The following is a 17,392-nucleotide window of genomic DNA, read 5'->3' as shown; positions in this document are numbered from 1 at the left end:
TGGGCCGCACTTGAATTTTGTAAACATTGGCGGGCCGGTCATTTTCACTTCGCGGGCCGTAACATTACCCCTTTATCAGAACTATGTTATATTAAGTTCGCACGTTATAATATCCAACAGTCCTCGAATGAAGATTCAATTAAGTTGGTTAATTTTGAGTGATAAAAGTCGCTTACATGACCGCGCCCCAATTGGCAGAAAATCATAATAGCCTCTGAAAACTTGAAACAAAAACTTTAAGTGTTAATATCTTAACTCAATATAAAAGTAACAAACTTATAAAAGTAGTAATCTTATATAGAAATACATCACTCCTCTAAAACTAAATAAATAATCGCAAACAATTAATTATGTATCGCCCCTCTAACACTAAAATCTGATCTGCTAAACTTCGTGTTTCAACTTAACGCAATCAAATACTTTTAAACAGTATTAAGATACTTTGCTTGAGTTAAAAATTAATAAAATGTGCAACTTACTAGTTTTGTTTACTTACTTCACTTTTTTTTATCTGCAGAGTTAAAAAAATGCAAACATTTGTTATCCTAACTGAACGCATAAACTTTTGTTTTTCAAGTTAATTACTTCACGCTACATCAAATAAAGCAATGCCTTCTTACAAGTATGTTTTAAACATCAATAGGAATAATTTGACCCAGCTATAGTAAAATTTATTAAAAATCATTAAAGATCTTTACTAAAAACAAAACTTCAAAAAATTACTTTAAATCATGGTTTCCCAAACTTTTTTCAAAAGGCCCTCTAAACAAAAATTAAAAAAGCTATGACCCCCTCCAACAAGATTACTCAAAAAACTACCATTTAAAACACTTAAGACCTTTTTTAGTTCTTCAACCCCAAAATATCAAATGTAAGTTTGAAACTAATCTTATGACTTTGTGCGCGGGTGAGATTTAACCGGGTGGAAAATGATTACAGGTGGAATTGTTATTATACCTTGTTTTTCAGTACTAAATGTTGAAGCTTTGGTCTTTAAAGAATAAACGTTTTATTTTAAAAGTAATTATGTTTCTCAATTGGAAAAAGCTTTACTAGAAAAGGTAAAATTGTTTTTGACAACTACAGATTTCAAGGTTCCGACGCTTCAATTTAATTCGTTGTTTTTTTGGCATTGTTCGCAAAATGTCAGCTTTTGTACAAATGCTTGAAATTTATGATTTGAAAAGAGTTAGTTAAATTCTAATTAAACATATTACACTAATGTTGTGTATTTAAATTGTTAATTTAAATAACTGTTTGGTCTTTGAAACATTTTTTAGAAAATTCAAGGCACTATTGCCAAGATTTCAGGACTAAAATTAAACTTTTTAATTTAAACTTATTAAAATTTTTCAGGACAATTAAATTCTAAAAGTTTTTTTTGAAAGCCACATTAAAAATAACATTTAATAGTTGTCCTATATTAGTATCTTACGCCATTGCAGGCAAACTAATAGTCTATGTTGCTTCGTTTGGTTTTCATAAGCTCGGTTGGGTACCAACCAACAAATTGTTTAGAATGTTTAAAAACTGTATTTAGTCACCTATAAAAACTAACCTAAGAGCTAATTTCTCGGAAAAATGTATAGCAGGATTAAGCTAGGTATCATATAAACATAAACTTACTTTAAAACTGCCTTAGTTTTGGTACTTTTAAAATTAATTTTAAATATAAATAAAAAAAACTTTGCTTCTTTTAAAGTATAATAAATAGTTTAGAAGCATAATATCATTATTTTCGTTAATAACATCTAAAAGTTTATATATATATAAGTTGTTTAAGTTATAGCTAAATGCAAAAAATTATAAGAGCAACTAAAACTAATAACTCCATTTATGATGGGTTTACATTGAAAACAACGTTTGTTTAGTAATTTTTTATTTCATGATACATATTTCATTTGAACCTAACTTCCATTTACTAAAACTTAAAAGCTGCCGATAAAATAATTGTTTACGGTTTTAAGAATAAGTTATACCTTATCAATGACAAACAAACGAAACTTGTTGTACACCATACATTTTTGTTGTTTCAGTACAAAGGTGACATTGAATTGGTCAGCTTAATTAATTAGTTATTAACTATTTTAAAGAAATTACTTAGTCATGACAAGTTAAAACAAACATATTTAGTATAAATAACTTTGAAATTTTTGCGACCCAAATGGTATGACAACTAACAAAGTTTTATATTCAAAAATTAGTAAAGTTGTTTTCTAACGTCATCCACAAATTCTTTCTTATTCTTTTAGTAAAAACTTTATTTTAATTAATTTTCAATGTATATTTGTATGAGAAAAAAAAAATCAAAGTTAATTATGAATCTAAAAAAAAAGTATTTTACTGGGGAAGAAAAAAAAACTGTTTATGGCATCTATAAATTACTGAAAAAGAAAATTAATTTATAAAAATTTAGTCAAATTACCTGGTATATAGAAAAACCGAAAATTTTTTTCCACTTTTTTAATTATTGAAATTCCAAAAAAACTTTCCGTTGAGTTTTAGTTTTAATCGAACACATCGGTATTTAAAAGCTAAAATCATTTTGTAGTGTACAGTAACCTCTTGCGAATCAACGCACTCGTTTGATTACGCACGCTCGTTTATTTACGCATTTGAGAACTATTAATAAAAAAGAAAAAATCATTAATACACTATAAATACTACATAAATACTGAGTTTATTTTGTGTGTATTGAACTAGTAAGGCATTTACTTTTAATAAATCATTTAAATGAAAATTTAGGAGAAAGGAAAGTTTTAAGGTTTTTGCATTTTTAATTTGCGCCTTGAATAAAAACTTATTTTGCTTCGCTCTTTGTCTTTTAAATTTATTTAACCAACTTTTATACTTTTATGTCTAACAAGGTACAACTTTCAATTTACTCAAAGTATTGATGGCATTAAGTTTAAGTTTATCTCAATAAACTTATTATTTTTAATTAATCTGTTACTTACCCAGCTAAAAGTAAACTTCTCTTGCGTTGTGTTAGAGATCTTTTTCTCTAACACCTATGAAATACAAGCTTACTCTTAGGTGGGCAAGGAACATAGTGGAAAATACATTTTGTATACACATAAACAACTTTTATTAATATACTTTTGACACCAGGTCCGAGGACCAATTTTGAGCTTTTTGTTTTTTGTTGTTCAATAAACAAATTATGTAAAACTTGAATTAATACTATTTTTGTAAACAAAAAAGTGATCAAGTCTACAAATGGTATTTAATCAAATCCATTATAAAAACAGTCAATTTAATAAGTATATTACAAGGGAATGGATCAAAATTGCACGAGGTTACTAAATTACACGAGAGGACTAATTTGCACAAGAACAAAGTAGCACGAATGCACAAAATAGCATGTAGACACTTTTGCACGAAGTAAAAACATGCACGAGGGGACAAAATTGCACCACGACAGTTTTGCACCAAGGGTCAATTTTGCACGAGCGACATTTCTACAAGATTAAAAAATACAAAAAAAAAAACAAAACAAAACAGAACAAAAAACTAAAAGATAGATTAATAAAAAAATGAAAAAAAAAAAATACTGACCGAGGGTAAGGGCTAGGGGTAACAGTGATACTAAAAAAAAAATAACACGTAGCAATTTCACGAGACGATTAAAAAAAAAAGTACATATGATAACAAAAGTTAAAAGCTGTTTATACTCTCGTTTATTCATGATGCCAAATAGTGATTCTCGAATAATGACGTCACAACTTAATATTAAGAACTATAGTAAACAAGAAAATGTTCATAAAATAATGAGTTTTTGTTATAAACATTCTTAATTATAGAAAGGTAAGTATCATCACCAAGGAAGCAATTCCTTTATTATCATTTCACAACTGTTCATCGACTTCAACGTGCTGTTTGCTGAATTGTTGGTAAACAATAAGCTAAAGTACTTACAGTCTACTTTGCACAAGTCATTGCTTTGAGATTTTAAGTAAAGAAATTTCTCAACCAGACCCTGGTAAACGGCGAGAGATTGCTGTACATTTTGCTGAAGGTTGAACAAATTAAATCAAATTCTTTAAACACATAGCATTTTCACGAGATGACTTTACGTTTGCACTAATATCTTAAGAATGCGACTTTACTTGGTCAATCCGAAGATACTGTCGGAAAGCTGAGACTCTCAGGAGCATTTTAAGATATTTTTTAGGTTCTTGAGACAAGAAATAACAAAGTTATTGCTTCTAGATTTTTTTTTTAGTTTTCTATAGTAAAAGAACTAATATACGAAACCTTATTTTAATATATACAAAAATTCAAACTATTTAGAGCTGCGACTTATAGCCATCTTGCTTATGAAGCTTGTTTAACTTAAACGAAACTAATTGAAATACTTAACATAAAAGTGAGAAGATGAAAGAAAATGGCGTGTACTATAATGGGTTTTTGATACCATATATAAGTGTTGCCAATGGAAATACTTGACATAAAAGTATAAAACTGACAAAAATGGCATTTACTTTTATGGGTAATACTATATATCAGGGTTAACAATGGAAAAAATTGTCATAAATGTGTAAAAACTAACAAAAATGGCATTTATTATTGTTGGTTTTTGATACTCTACATTGGGGTTGCCAACACAGATGTAAAATCGAAAAAGTTTTTGAGGTTTTTTATTTGTCTGAATCTTTTATGATCAAGCATCATTAAAAGTTTCTTAGCTGCACAAGGAGAAAGAAAAACAACATAGTTAAGGTTTGGTTTCAATTCAAATTTATCAAAATAAAATTAATAATCAGCTTACTTTGAATAATCTAATGTTTGTATAAAGTATTTTTTTTCTTCAGTTATTCGACAATTAAAAAAAAATGTACATATGATAACAAAAGTTAAAAGCTGTTTATACTCTCGTTTATTCATGATGCCAAATAGTGATTCTCGAATAATGACGTCACAACTTAATACTAAAAACTAAAGTAAACAAGAAAATGTTCATTAGATAATGAGTTTTTGATGTCAACATTCTTAATAATAGAAAGGTAAGTATCATCACCAAGAAAGCAATTCCTTTATTATCATTTCACAACTGTTCATCGACTTCAACGTGCTGTTTGCTGAATTGTTGGTAAACAATAAGCTAAAGTACTTACAGTCTACTTTGCACAAGTCATTGCTTTGAGATTTTAAGTGAAGAAATTTCTCAACCAGACCCTGGTAAACGGCGAGAGATTGCTGTACATTTTGCTGAAGGTTGAACAAATTAAATCAAATTCTTCAAACACATAGCATTATCACGAGATGACTTTACGTTTGCACTAATATCTTAAGAATGCGACTTTACTTGGTCAATCCGAAGATACTGTCGGAAAGCTGAGACTCTCAGGAGCATTTTAAGATATTTTTTAGGTTCTTGAGACAAGAAATAACAAAGTTATTGCTTCTAGATTTTTTTTTTAGTTTTCTATAGTAAAAGAACTAATATACGAAACCTTATTTTAATATATACAAAAATTCAAACTATTTAGAGCTGCGACTTATAGCCATCTTGCTTATGAAGCTTGTTTAACTTAAACGAAACTAATTGAAATACTTAACATAAAAGTGAGAAGATGAAAGAAAATGGCGTGTACTATAATGGGTTTTTGATACCATATATAAGTGTTGCCAATGGAAATACTTGACATAAAAGTATAAAACTGACAAAAATGGCATTTACTTTTATGGGTAATACTATATATCAGGGTTAACAATGGAAAAAATTGTCATAAATGTGTAAAAACTAACAAAAATGGCATTTATTATTGTTGGTTTTTGATACTCTACATTGGGGTTGCCAACACAGATGTAAAATCGAAAAAGTTTTTGAGGTTTTTTATTTGTCTGAATCTTTTATGATCAAGCATCATTAAAAGTTTCTTAGCTGCACAAGGAGAAAGAAAAACAACATAGTTAAGGTTTGGTTTCAATTCAAATTTATCAAAATAAAATTAATAATCAGCTTACTTTGAATAATCTAATGTTTGTATAAAATATTTTTTTTCTTCAGTTATTCGACAATTAAAAAAAAATGTACATATGATAACAAAAGTTAAAAGCTGTTTATACTCTCGTTTATTCATGATGCCAAATAGTGATTCTCGAATAATGACGTCACAACTTAATACTAAAAACTAAAGTAAACAAGAAAATGTTCATTAGATAATGAGTTTTTGATGTCAACATTCTTAATAATAGAAAGGTAAGTATCATCACCAAGGAAGCAATTCCTTTATTATCATTTCACAACTGTTCATCGACTTCAACGTGCTGTTTGCTGAATTGTTAGTAAACAATAAGCTAAAATACTTACAGTCTACTTTGCACAAGTCATTGCTTTGAGATTTTAAGTGAAGAAATTTCTCAACCAGACCCTGGTAAACGGCGAGAGATTGCTGTAAATTTTGCTGAAGGTTGAACAAATTAAATCAAATTCTTCAAACACATAGCATTTTCACGAGATGACTTTACGTTTGCACTAATATCTTCAGGATGCGACTTTACTCGGTCAATCCGAAGATACTGTCAGAAAGCTGAGACTCTCAGGAGCATTTTAAGATATTTTTTAGCTTCTTGAGAAAAGAAATAACAAAGTTATGGCTTCTAGTATTTTTTTTAGTTTTGTATAGTAAAAGAACCAAATTACGAAACCTTATTTTAATATATACAAAAATTCAAACTAGTTAGAGCTGCGACTTATAGCCATCTTGCTTATGAAGCTTGTTTAACTTAAACGAAACTAATTGAAATACTTAACATAAAAGTGAGAAAATGAAAGAAAATGGCGTGTACTATAATGGGTTTTCGATACCATATATAAGTGTTGCCAATGGAAATACTTGACATAAAAGTATAAAACTGACAAAAATGGCATTTACTTTTATGGGTAATACTATATATCAGGGTTAACAATGGAAAAAATTGTCATAAATGTGTAAAAACTAACAAAAATGGCATTTATTATTGTTGGTTTTTGATACTCTACATTGGGGTTGCCAACACAGATGTAAAATCGAAAAAGTTTTTGAGGTTTTTTATTTGTCTGAATCTTTTATGATCATACATCATTAAAAGTTTCTTAGCTGCACAAGGAGAAAGAAAAACAACATAGTTAAGGTTTGGTTTCAATTCAAATTTATCAAAATAAAATTAATAATCAGCTTACTTTGAATAATCTAATGTTTGTATAAAATATTTTTTTTCTTCAGTTATTCGACAATTAAAAAAAAATGTACATATGATAACAAAAGTTAAAAGCTGTTTATACTCTCGTTTATTCATGATGCCAAATAGTGATTCTCGAATAATGACGTCACAACTTAATACTTAAAACTAAAGTAAACAAGAAAATGTTCATTAGATAATGAGTTTTTGATGTCAACGTTCTTAATAATAGAAAGGTAAGTATCATCACCAAGGAAGCAATTCCTTTATTATCATTTCACAACTGTTCATCGACTTCAACGTGCTGTTTGCTGAATTGTTGGTAAACAATAAGCTAAAGTACTTACAGTCTACTTTGCACAAGTCATTGCTTTGAGATTTTAAGTAAAGAAATTTCTCAACCAGACCCTGGTAAACGGCGAGAGATTGCTGTAAATTTTGCTGAAGGTTGAACAAATTAAATCAAATTCTTCAAACACATAGCATTTTCACGAGATGACTTTACGTTTGCACTAATATCTTCAGGATGCGACTTTACTCGGTCAATCCGAAGATACTGTCAGAAAGCTGAGACTCTCAGGAGCATTTTAAGATATTTTTTAGTTTCTTGAGAAAAGAAATAACAAAGTTATGGCTTCTAGTATTTTTTTTAGTTTTGTATAGTAAAAGAACTAATATACGAAACCTTATTTTAATATATACAAAAATTCAAACTAGTTAGAGCTGCGACTTATAGCCATCTTGCTTATGAAGCTTGTTTAACTTAAACGAAACTAATTGAAATACTTAACATAAAAGTGAGAAAATGAAAGAAAATGGCGTGTACTATAATGGGTTTTTGATACCATATATAAGTGTTGCCAATGGAAATACTTGACATAAAAGTATAAAACTGACAAAAATGGCATTTACTTTTATGGGTAATACTATATATCAGGGTTAAAAATGGAAAAAATTGTCATAAATGTGTAAAAACTAACAAAAATGGCATTTATTATTGTTGGTTTTTGATACTCTACATTGGGGTTGCCAACACAGATGTAAAATCGAAAAAGTTTTTGAGGTTTTTTATTTGTCTGAATCTTTTATGATCAAGCATCATTAAAAGTTTCTTAGCTGCACAAGGAGAAAGAAAAACAACATAGTTAAGGTTTGGTTTCAATTCAAATTTATCAAAATAAAATTAATAATCAGCTTACTTTGAATAATCTAATGTTTGTATAAAATATTTTTTTTCTTCAGTTATTCGACAATTAAAAAAAAAAGTACATATGATAATAAAAGTTAAAAGCTGTTTATACTCTCGTTTATTCATGATGCCAAATAGTGATTCTCGAATAATGACGTCACAACTTAATACTAAAAACTAAAGTAAACAAGAAAATGTTCATTAGATAATGAGTTTTTGATGTCAACATTCTTAATAATAGAAAGGTAAGTATCATCACCAAGGAAGCAATTCCTTTATTATTATTTCATAACTGTTCATCGACTTCAACGTGCTGTTTGCTGATTTGTTGGTAAACAATAAGCTAAAGTACTTACAGTCTACTTTGCACAAGTCATTGCTTTGAGATTTTAAGTGAAGAAATTTCTCAACCAGACCCTGGTAAACGGCGAGAGATTGCTGTAAATTTTGCTGAAGGTTGAACAAATTAAATCAAATTCTTCAAACACATAGCATTTTCACGAGATGACTTTACGTTTGCACTAATATCTTCAGAATGCGACTTTACTCGGTCAATCCGAAGATACTGTCAGAAAGCTGAGACTCTCAGGAGCATTTTAAGATATTTTTTAGCTTCTTGAGAAAAGAAATAACAAAGTTATGGCTTCTAGAATTTTTTTTAGTTTTGTATAGTAAAAGAACTAATATACGAAACCTTATTTTAATATATACAAAAATTCAAACTAGTTAGAGCTGCGACTTATAGCCATCTTGCTTATGAAGCTTGTTTAACTTAAACGAAATTAATTGAAATACTTAACATAAAAGTGAGAAAATGAAAGAAAATGGCGTGTACTATAATGGGTTTTTGATACCATATATAAGTGTTGCCAATGGAAATACTTGACATAAAAGTATAAAACTGACAAAAATGGCATTTACTTTTATGGGTAATACTATATATCAGGGTTAACAATGGAAAAAATTGTCATAAATGTGTAAAAACTAACAAAAATGGCATTTATTATTGTTGGTTTTTGATACTCTACATTGGGGTTGCCAACACAGATGTAAAATCGAAAAAGTTTTTGAGGTTTTTTATTTGTCTGAATCTTTTATGATCAAGCATCATTAAAAGTTTCTTAGCTGCACAAGGAGAAAGAAAAACAACATAGTTAAGGTTTGGTTTCAATTCAAATTTATCAAAATAAAATTAATAATCAGCTCACTTTGAATAATCTAATGTTTGTATAAAATATTTTTTTTCTTCAGTTATTCGACAATTAAAAAAAAAAGTACATATGATAACAAAAGTTAAAAGCTGTTTATACTCTCGTTTATTCATGATGCCAAATAGTGATTCTCGAATAATGACGTCACAACTTAATACTAAAAACTAAAGTAAACAAGAAAATGTTCATTAGATAATGAGTTTTTGATGTCAACATTCTTAATAATAGAAAGGTAAGTATCATCACCAAGGAAGCAATTCCTTTATTATTATTTCACAACTGTTCATCGACTTCAACGTGCTGTTTGCTGATTTGTTGGTAAACAATAAGCTAAAGTACTTACAGTCTACTTTGCACAAGTCATTGCTTTGAGATTTTAAGTGAAGAAATTTCTCAACCAGACCCTGGTAAACGGCGAGAGATTGCTGTAAATTTTGCTGAAGGTTGAACAAATTAAATCAAATTCTTCAAACACATAGCATTTTCACGAGATGACTTTACGTTTGCACTAATATCTTCAGAATGCGACTTTACTCGGTCAATCCGAAGATACTGTCAGAAAGCTGAGACTCTCAGGAGCATTTTAAGATATTTTTTAGCTTCTTGAGAAAAGAAATAACAAAGTTATGGCTTCTAGAATTTTTTTTAGTTTTGTATAGTAAAAGAACTAATATACGAAACCTTATTTTAATATATACAAAAATTCAAACTAGTTAGAGCTGCGACTTATAGCCATCTTGCTTATGAAGCTTGTTTAACTTAAACGAAATTAATTGAAATACTTAACATAAAAGTGAGAAAATGAAAGAAAATGGCGTGTACTATAATGGGTTTTTGATACCATATATAAGTGTTGCCAATGGAAATACTTGACATAAAAGTATAAAACTGACAAAAATGGCATTTACTTTTATGGGTAATACTATATATCAGGGTTAACAATGGAAAAAATTGTCATAAATGTGTAAAAACTAACAAAAATGGCATTTATTATTGTTGGTTTTTGATACTCTACATTGGGGTTGCCAACACAGATGTAAAATCGAAAAAGTTTTTGAGGTTTTTTATTTGTCTGAATCTTTTATGATCAAGCATCATTAAAAGTTTCTTAGCTGCACAAGGAGAAAGAAAAACAACATAGTTAAGGTTTGGTTTCAATTCAAATTTATCAAAATAAAATTAATAATCAGCTCACTTTGAATAATCTAATGTTTGTATAAAATATTTTTTTTCTTCAGTTATTCGACAATTAAAAAAAAAAGTACATATGATAACAAAAGTTAAAAGCTGTTTATACTCTCGTTTATTCATGATGCCAAATAGTGATTCTCGAATAATGACGTCACAACTTAATACTAAAAACTAAAGTAAACAAGAAAATGTTCATTAGATAATGAGTTTTTGATGTCAACATTCTTAATAATAGAAAGGTAAGTATCATCACCAAGGAAGCAATTCCTTTATTATTATTTCACAACTGTTCATCGACTTCAACGTGCTGTTTGCTGATTTGTTGGTAAACAATAAGCTAAAGTACTTACAGTCTACTTTGCACAAGTCATTGCTTTGAGATTTTAAGTGAAGAAATTTCTCAACCAGACCCTGGTAAACGGCGAGAGATTGCTGTAAATTTTGCTGAAGGTTGAACAAATTAAATCAAATTCTTCAAACACATAGCATTTTCACGAGATGACTTTACGTTTGCACTAATATCTTCAGAATGCGACTTTACTCGGTCAATCCGAAGATACTGTCAGAAAGCTGAGACTCTCAGGAGCATTTTAAGATATTTTTTAGCTTCTTGAGAAAAGAAATAACAAAGTTATGGCTTCTAGAATTTTTTTTAGTTTTGTATAGTAAAAGAACTAATATACGAAACCTTATTTTAATATATACAAAAATTCAAACTAGTTAGAGCTGCGACTTATAGCCATCTTGCTTATGAAGCTTGTTTAACTTAAACGAAATTAATTGAAATACTTAACATAAAAGTGAGAAAATGAAAGAAAATGGCGTGTACTATAATGGGTTTTTGATACCATATATAAGTGTTGCCAATGGAAATACTTGACATAAAAGTATAAAACTGACAAAAATGGCATTTACTTTTATGGGTAATACTATATATCAGGGTTAACAATGGAAAAAATTGTCATAAATGTGTAAAAACTAACAAAAATGGCATTTATTATTGTTGGTTTTTGATACTCTACATTGGGGTTGCCAACACAGATGTAAAATCGAAAAAGTTTTTGAGGTTTTTTATTTGTCTGAATCTTTTATGATCAAGCATCATTAAAAGTTTCTTAGCTGCACAAGGAGAAAGAAAAACAACATAGTTAAGGTTTGGTTTCAATTCAAATTTATCAAAATAAAATTAATAATCAGCTCACTTTGAATAATCTAATGTTTGTATAAAATATTTTTTTTCTTCAGTTATTCGACAATTAAAAAAAAAAGTACATATGATAACAAAAGTTAAAAGCTGTTTATACTCTCGTTTATTCATGATGCCAAATAGTGATTCTCGAATAATGACGTCACAACTTAATACTAAAAACTAAAGTAAACAAGAAAATGTTCATTAGATAATGAGTTTTTGATGTCAACATTCTTAATAATAGAAAGGTAAGTATCATCACCAAGGAAGCAATTCCTTTATTATTATTTCACAACTGTTCATCGACTTCAACGTGCTGTTTGCTGATTTGTTGGTAAACAATAAGCTAAAGTACTTACAGTCTACTTTGCACAAGTCATTGCTTTGAGATTTTAAGTGAAGAAATTTCTCAACCAGACCCTGGTAAACGGCGAGAGATTGCTGTAAATTTTGCTGAAGGTTGAACAAATTAAATCAAATTCTTCAAACACATAGCATTTTCACGAGATGACTTTACGTTTGCACTAATATCTTCAGAATGCGACTTTACTCGGTCAATCCGAAGATACTGTCAGAAAGCTGAGACTCTCAGGAGCATTTTAAGATATTTTTTAGCTTCTTGAGAAAAGAAATAACAAAGTTATGGCTTCTAGAATTTTTTTTAGTTTTGTATAGTAAAAGAACTAATATACGAAACCTTATTTTAATATATACAAAAATTCAAACTAGTTAGAGCTGCGACTTATAGCCATCTTGCTTATGAAGCTTGTTTAACTTAAACGAAATTAATTGAAATACTTAACATAAAAGTGAGAAAATGAAAGAAAATGGCGTGTACTATAATGGGTTTTTGATACCATATATAAGTGTTGCCAATGGAAATACTTGACATAAAAGTATAAAACTGACAAAAATGGCATTTACTTTTATGGGTAATACTATATATCAGGGTTAACAATGGAAAAAATTGTCATAAATGTGTAAAAACTAACAAAAATGGCATTTATTATTGTTGGTTTTTGATACTCTACATTGGGGTTGCCAACACAGATGTAAAATCGAAAAAGTTTTTGAGGTTTTTTATTTGTCTGAATCTTTTATGATCAAGCATCATTAAAAGTTTCTTAGCTGCACAAGGAGAAAGAAAAACAACATAGTTAAGGTTTGGTTTCAATTCAAATTTATCAAAATAAAATTAATAATCAGCTCACTTTGAATAATCTAATGTTTGTATAAAATATTTTTTTTCTTCAGTTATTCGACAATTAAAAAAAAAAGTACATATGATAACAAAAGTTAAAAGCTGTTTATACTCTCGTTTATTCATGATGCCAAATAGTGATTCTCGAATAATGACGTCACAACTTAATACTAAAAACTAAAGTAAACAAGAAAATGTTCATTAGATAATGAGTTTTTGATGTCAACATTCTTAATAATAGAAAGGTAAGTATCATCACCAAGGAAGCAATTCCTTTATTATTATTTCACAACTGTTCATCGACTTCAACGTGCTGTTTGCTGAATTGTTGGTAAACAATAAGCTAAAGTACTTACAGTCTACTTTGCACAAGTCATTGCTTTGAGATTTTAAGTGAAGAAATTTCTCAACCAGACCCTGGTAAACGGCGAGAGATTGCTGTAAATTTGCTGAAGGTTGAACAAATTAAATCAAATTCTTCAAACACATAGCATTTTCACGAGATGACTTTACGTTTGCACTAATATCTTCAGAATGCGACTTTACTCGGTCAATCCGAAGATACTGTCAGAAAGCTGAGACTCTCAGGAGCATTTTAAGATATTTTTTAGCTTCTTGAGACAAGAAATGACAAAGTTATGGTTTCTAGAATTTTTTTTAGTTTTGTATAGTAAAAGAACTAATATACGAAACCTTATTTTAATATATACAAAAATTCAAACTAGTTAGAGCTGCGACTTATAGCCATCTTGCTTATGAAGCTTGTTTAACTTAAACGAAATTAATTGAAATACTTAACATAAAAGTGAGAAAATGAAAGAAAATTGCGTGTACTATAATGGGTTTTTGATACCATATATAAGTGTTGCCAATGGAAATACTTGACATAAAAGTATAAAACTGACAAAAATGGCATTTAATTTTATGGGTAATACTATATATCAGGGTTACCAATGGAAAAAATTGTCATAAAAGTGTAAAAACTAACAAAAATGGCATTTTTTATTGTTTGTTTTTGATACTCTACATTGGGGTTGCCAACAAAGATGTAAAATCGAAAAAGTTTTTGCGGTTTTTTATTTGTCTGAATCTTTTATGATCAAGCATCATTAAAAGTTTCTTAGCTGCACAAGGAGAAAGAAAAACAACATAGTTAAGGTTTGGTTTCAATTCAAATTTATCAAAATAAAATTAATAATCAGCTTACTTTGAATAATCTAATGTTTGTATAAAATATTTTTTTTCTTCAGTTATTCGACAATTAAAAAAAAATGTACATATGATAACAAAAGTTAAAAGCTGTTTATACTCTCGTTTATTCATGATGCCAAATAGTGATTCTCGAATAATGACGTCACAACTTAATACTAAAAACTAAAGTAAACAAGAAAATGTTCATTAGATAATGAGTTTTTGATGTCAACATTCTTAATAATAGAAAGGTAAGTATCATCACCAAGGAAGCAATTCCTTTATTATTATTTCATAACTGTTCATCGACTTCAACGTGCTGTTTGCTGATTTGTTGGTAAACAATAAGCTAAAGTACTTACAGTCTACTTTGCACAAGTCATTGCTTTGAGATTTTAAGTGAAGAAATTTCTCAACCAGACCCTGGTAAACGGCGAGAGATTGCTGTAAATTTTGCTGAAGGTTGAACAAATTAAATCAAATTCTTCAAACACATAGCATTTTCACGAGATGACTTTACGTTTGCACTAATATCTTCAGAATGCGACTTTACTCGGTCAATCCGAAGATACTGTCAGAAAGCTGAGACTCTCAGGAGCATTTTAAGATATTTTTTAGCTTCTTGAGAAAAGAAATAACAAAGTTATGGCTTCTAGAATTTTTTTTAGTTTTGTATAGTAAAAGAACTAATATACGAAACCTTATTTTAATATATACAAAAATTCAAACTAGTTAGAGCTGCGACTTATAGCCATCTTGCTTATGAAGCTTGTTTAACTTAAACGAAATTAATTGAAATACTTAACATAAAAGTGAGAAAATGAAAGAAAATGGCGTGTACTATAATGGGTTTTTGATACCATATATAAGTGTTGCCAATGGAAATACTTGACATAAAAGTATAAAACTGACAAAAATGGCATTTACTTTTATGGGTAATACTATATATCAGGGTTAACAATGGAAAAAATTGTCATAAATGTGTAAAAACTAACAAAAATGGCATTTATTATTGTTGGTTTTTGATACTCTACATTGGGGTTGCCAACACAGATGTAAAATCGAAAAAGTTTTTGAGGTTTTTTATTTGTCTGAATCTTTTATGATCAAGCATCATTAAAAGTTTCTTAGCTGCACAAGGAGAAAGAAAAACAACATAGTTAAGGTTTGGTTTCAATTCAAATTTATCAAAATAAAATTAATAATCAGCTCACTTTGAATAATCTAATGTTTGTATAAAATATTTTTTTTCTTCAGTTATTCGACAATTAAAAAAAAAAGTACATATGATAACAAAAGTTAAAAGCTGTTTATACTCTCGTTTATTCATGATGCCAAATAGTGATTCTCGAATAATGACGTCACAACTTAATACTAAAAACTAAAGTAAACAAGAAAATGTTCATTAGATAATGAGTTTTTGATGTCAACATTCTTAATAATAGAAAGGTAAGTATCATCACCAAGGAAGCAATTCCTTTATTATTATTTCACAACTGTTCATCGACTTCAACGTGCTGTTTGCTGATTTGTTGGTAAACAATAAGCTAAAGTACTTACAGTCTACTTTGCACAAGTCATTGCTTTGAGATTTTAAGTGAAGAAATTTCTCAACCAGACCCTGGTAAACGGCGAGAGATTGCTGTAAATTTTGCTGAAGGTTGAACAAATTAAATCAAATTCTTCAAACACATAGCATTTTCACGAGATGACTTTACGTTTGCACTAATATCTTCAGAATGCGACTTTACTCGGTCAATCCGAAGATACTGTCAGAAAGCTGAGACTCTCAGGAGCATTTTAAGATATTTTTTAGCTTCTTGAGAAAAGAAATAACAAAGTTATGGCTTCTAGAATTTTTTTTAGTTTTGTATAGTAAAAGAACTAATATACGAAACCTTATTTTAATATATACAAAAATTCAAACTAGTTAGAGCTGCGACTTATAGCCATCTTGCTTATGAAGCTTGTTTAACTTAAACGAAATTAATTGAAATACTTAACATAAAAGTGAGAAAATGAAAGAAAATGGCGTGTACTATAATGGGTTTTTGATACCATATATAAGTGTTGCCAATGGAAATACTTGACATAAAAGTATAAAACTGACAAAAATGGCATTTACTTTTATGGGTAATACTATATATCAGGGTTAACAATGGAAAAAATTGTCATAAATGTGTAAAAACTAACAAAAATGGCATTTATTATTGTTGGTTTTTGATACTCTACATTGGGGTTGCCAACACAGATGTAAAATCGAAAAAGTTTTTGAGGTTTTTTATTTGTCTGAATCTTTTATGATCAAGCATCATTAAAAGTTTCTTAGCTGCACAAGGAGAAAGAAAAACAACATAGTTAAGGTTTGGTTTCAATTCAAATTTATCAAAATAAAATTAATAATCAGCTCACTTTGAATAATCTAATGTTTGTATAAAATATTTTTTTTCTTCAGTTATTCGACAATTAAAAAAAAAAGTACATATGATAACAAAAGTTAAAAGCTGTTTATACTCTCGTTTATTCATGATGCCAAATAGTGATTCTCGAATAATGACGTCACAACTTAATACTAAAAACTAAAGTAAACAAGAAAATGTTCATTAGATAATGAGTTTTTGATGTCAACATTCTTAATAATAGAAAGGTAAGTATCATCACCAAGGAAGCAATTCCTTTATTATTATTTCACAACTGTTCATCGACTTCAACGTGCTGTTTGCTGAATTGTTGGTAAACAATAAGCTAAAGTACTTACAGTCTACTTTGCACAAGTCATTGCTTTGAGATTTTAAGTGAAGAAATTTCTCAACCAGACCCTGGTAAACGGCGAGAGATTGCTGTAAATTTGCTGAAGGTTGAACAAATTAAATCAAATTCTTCAAACACATAGCATTTTCACGAGATGACTTTACGTTTGCACTAATATCTTCAGAATGCGACTTTACTCGGTCAATCCGAAGATACTGTCAGAAAGCTGAGACTCTCAGGAGCATTTTAAGATATTTTTTAGCTTCTTGAGACAAGAAATGACAAAGTTATGGTTTCTAGAA

Source organism: Thalia democratica, chromosome 9, assembly GCF_965202585.1.
Source record: "Thalia democratica chromosome 9, ktThaDemo2.hap1.1, whole genome shotgun sequence".
Taxonomy (NCBI): Eukaryota; Metazoa; Chordata; class Thaliacea; order Salpida; family Salpidae; genus Thalia; species Thalia democratica.
The sequence above is the reverse complement of the archived record's forward strand: the minus strand, read 5'-3'. Positions refer to the sequence as shown.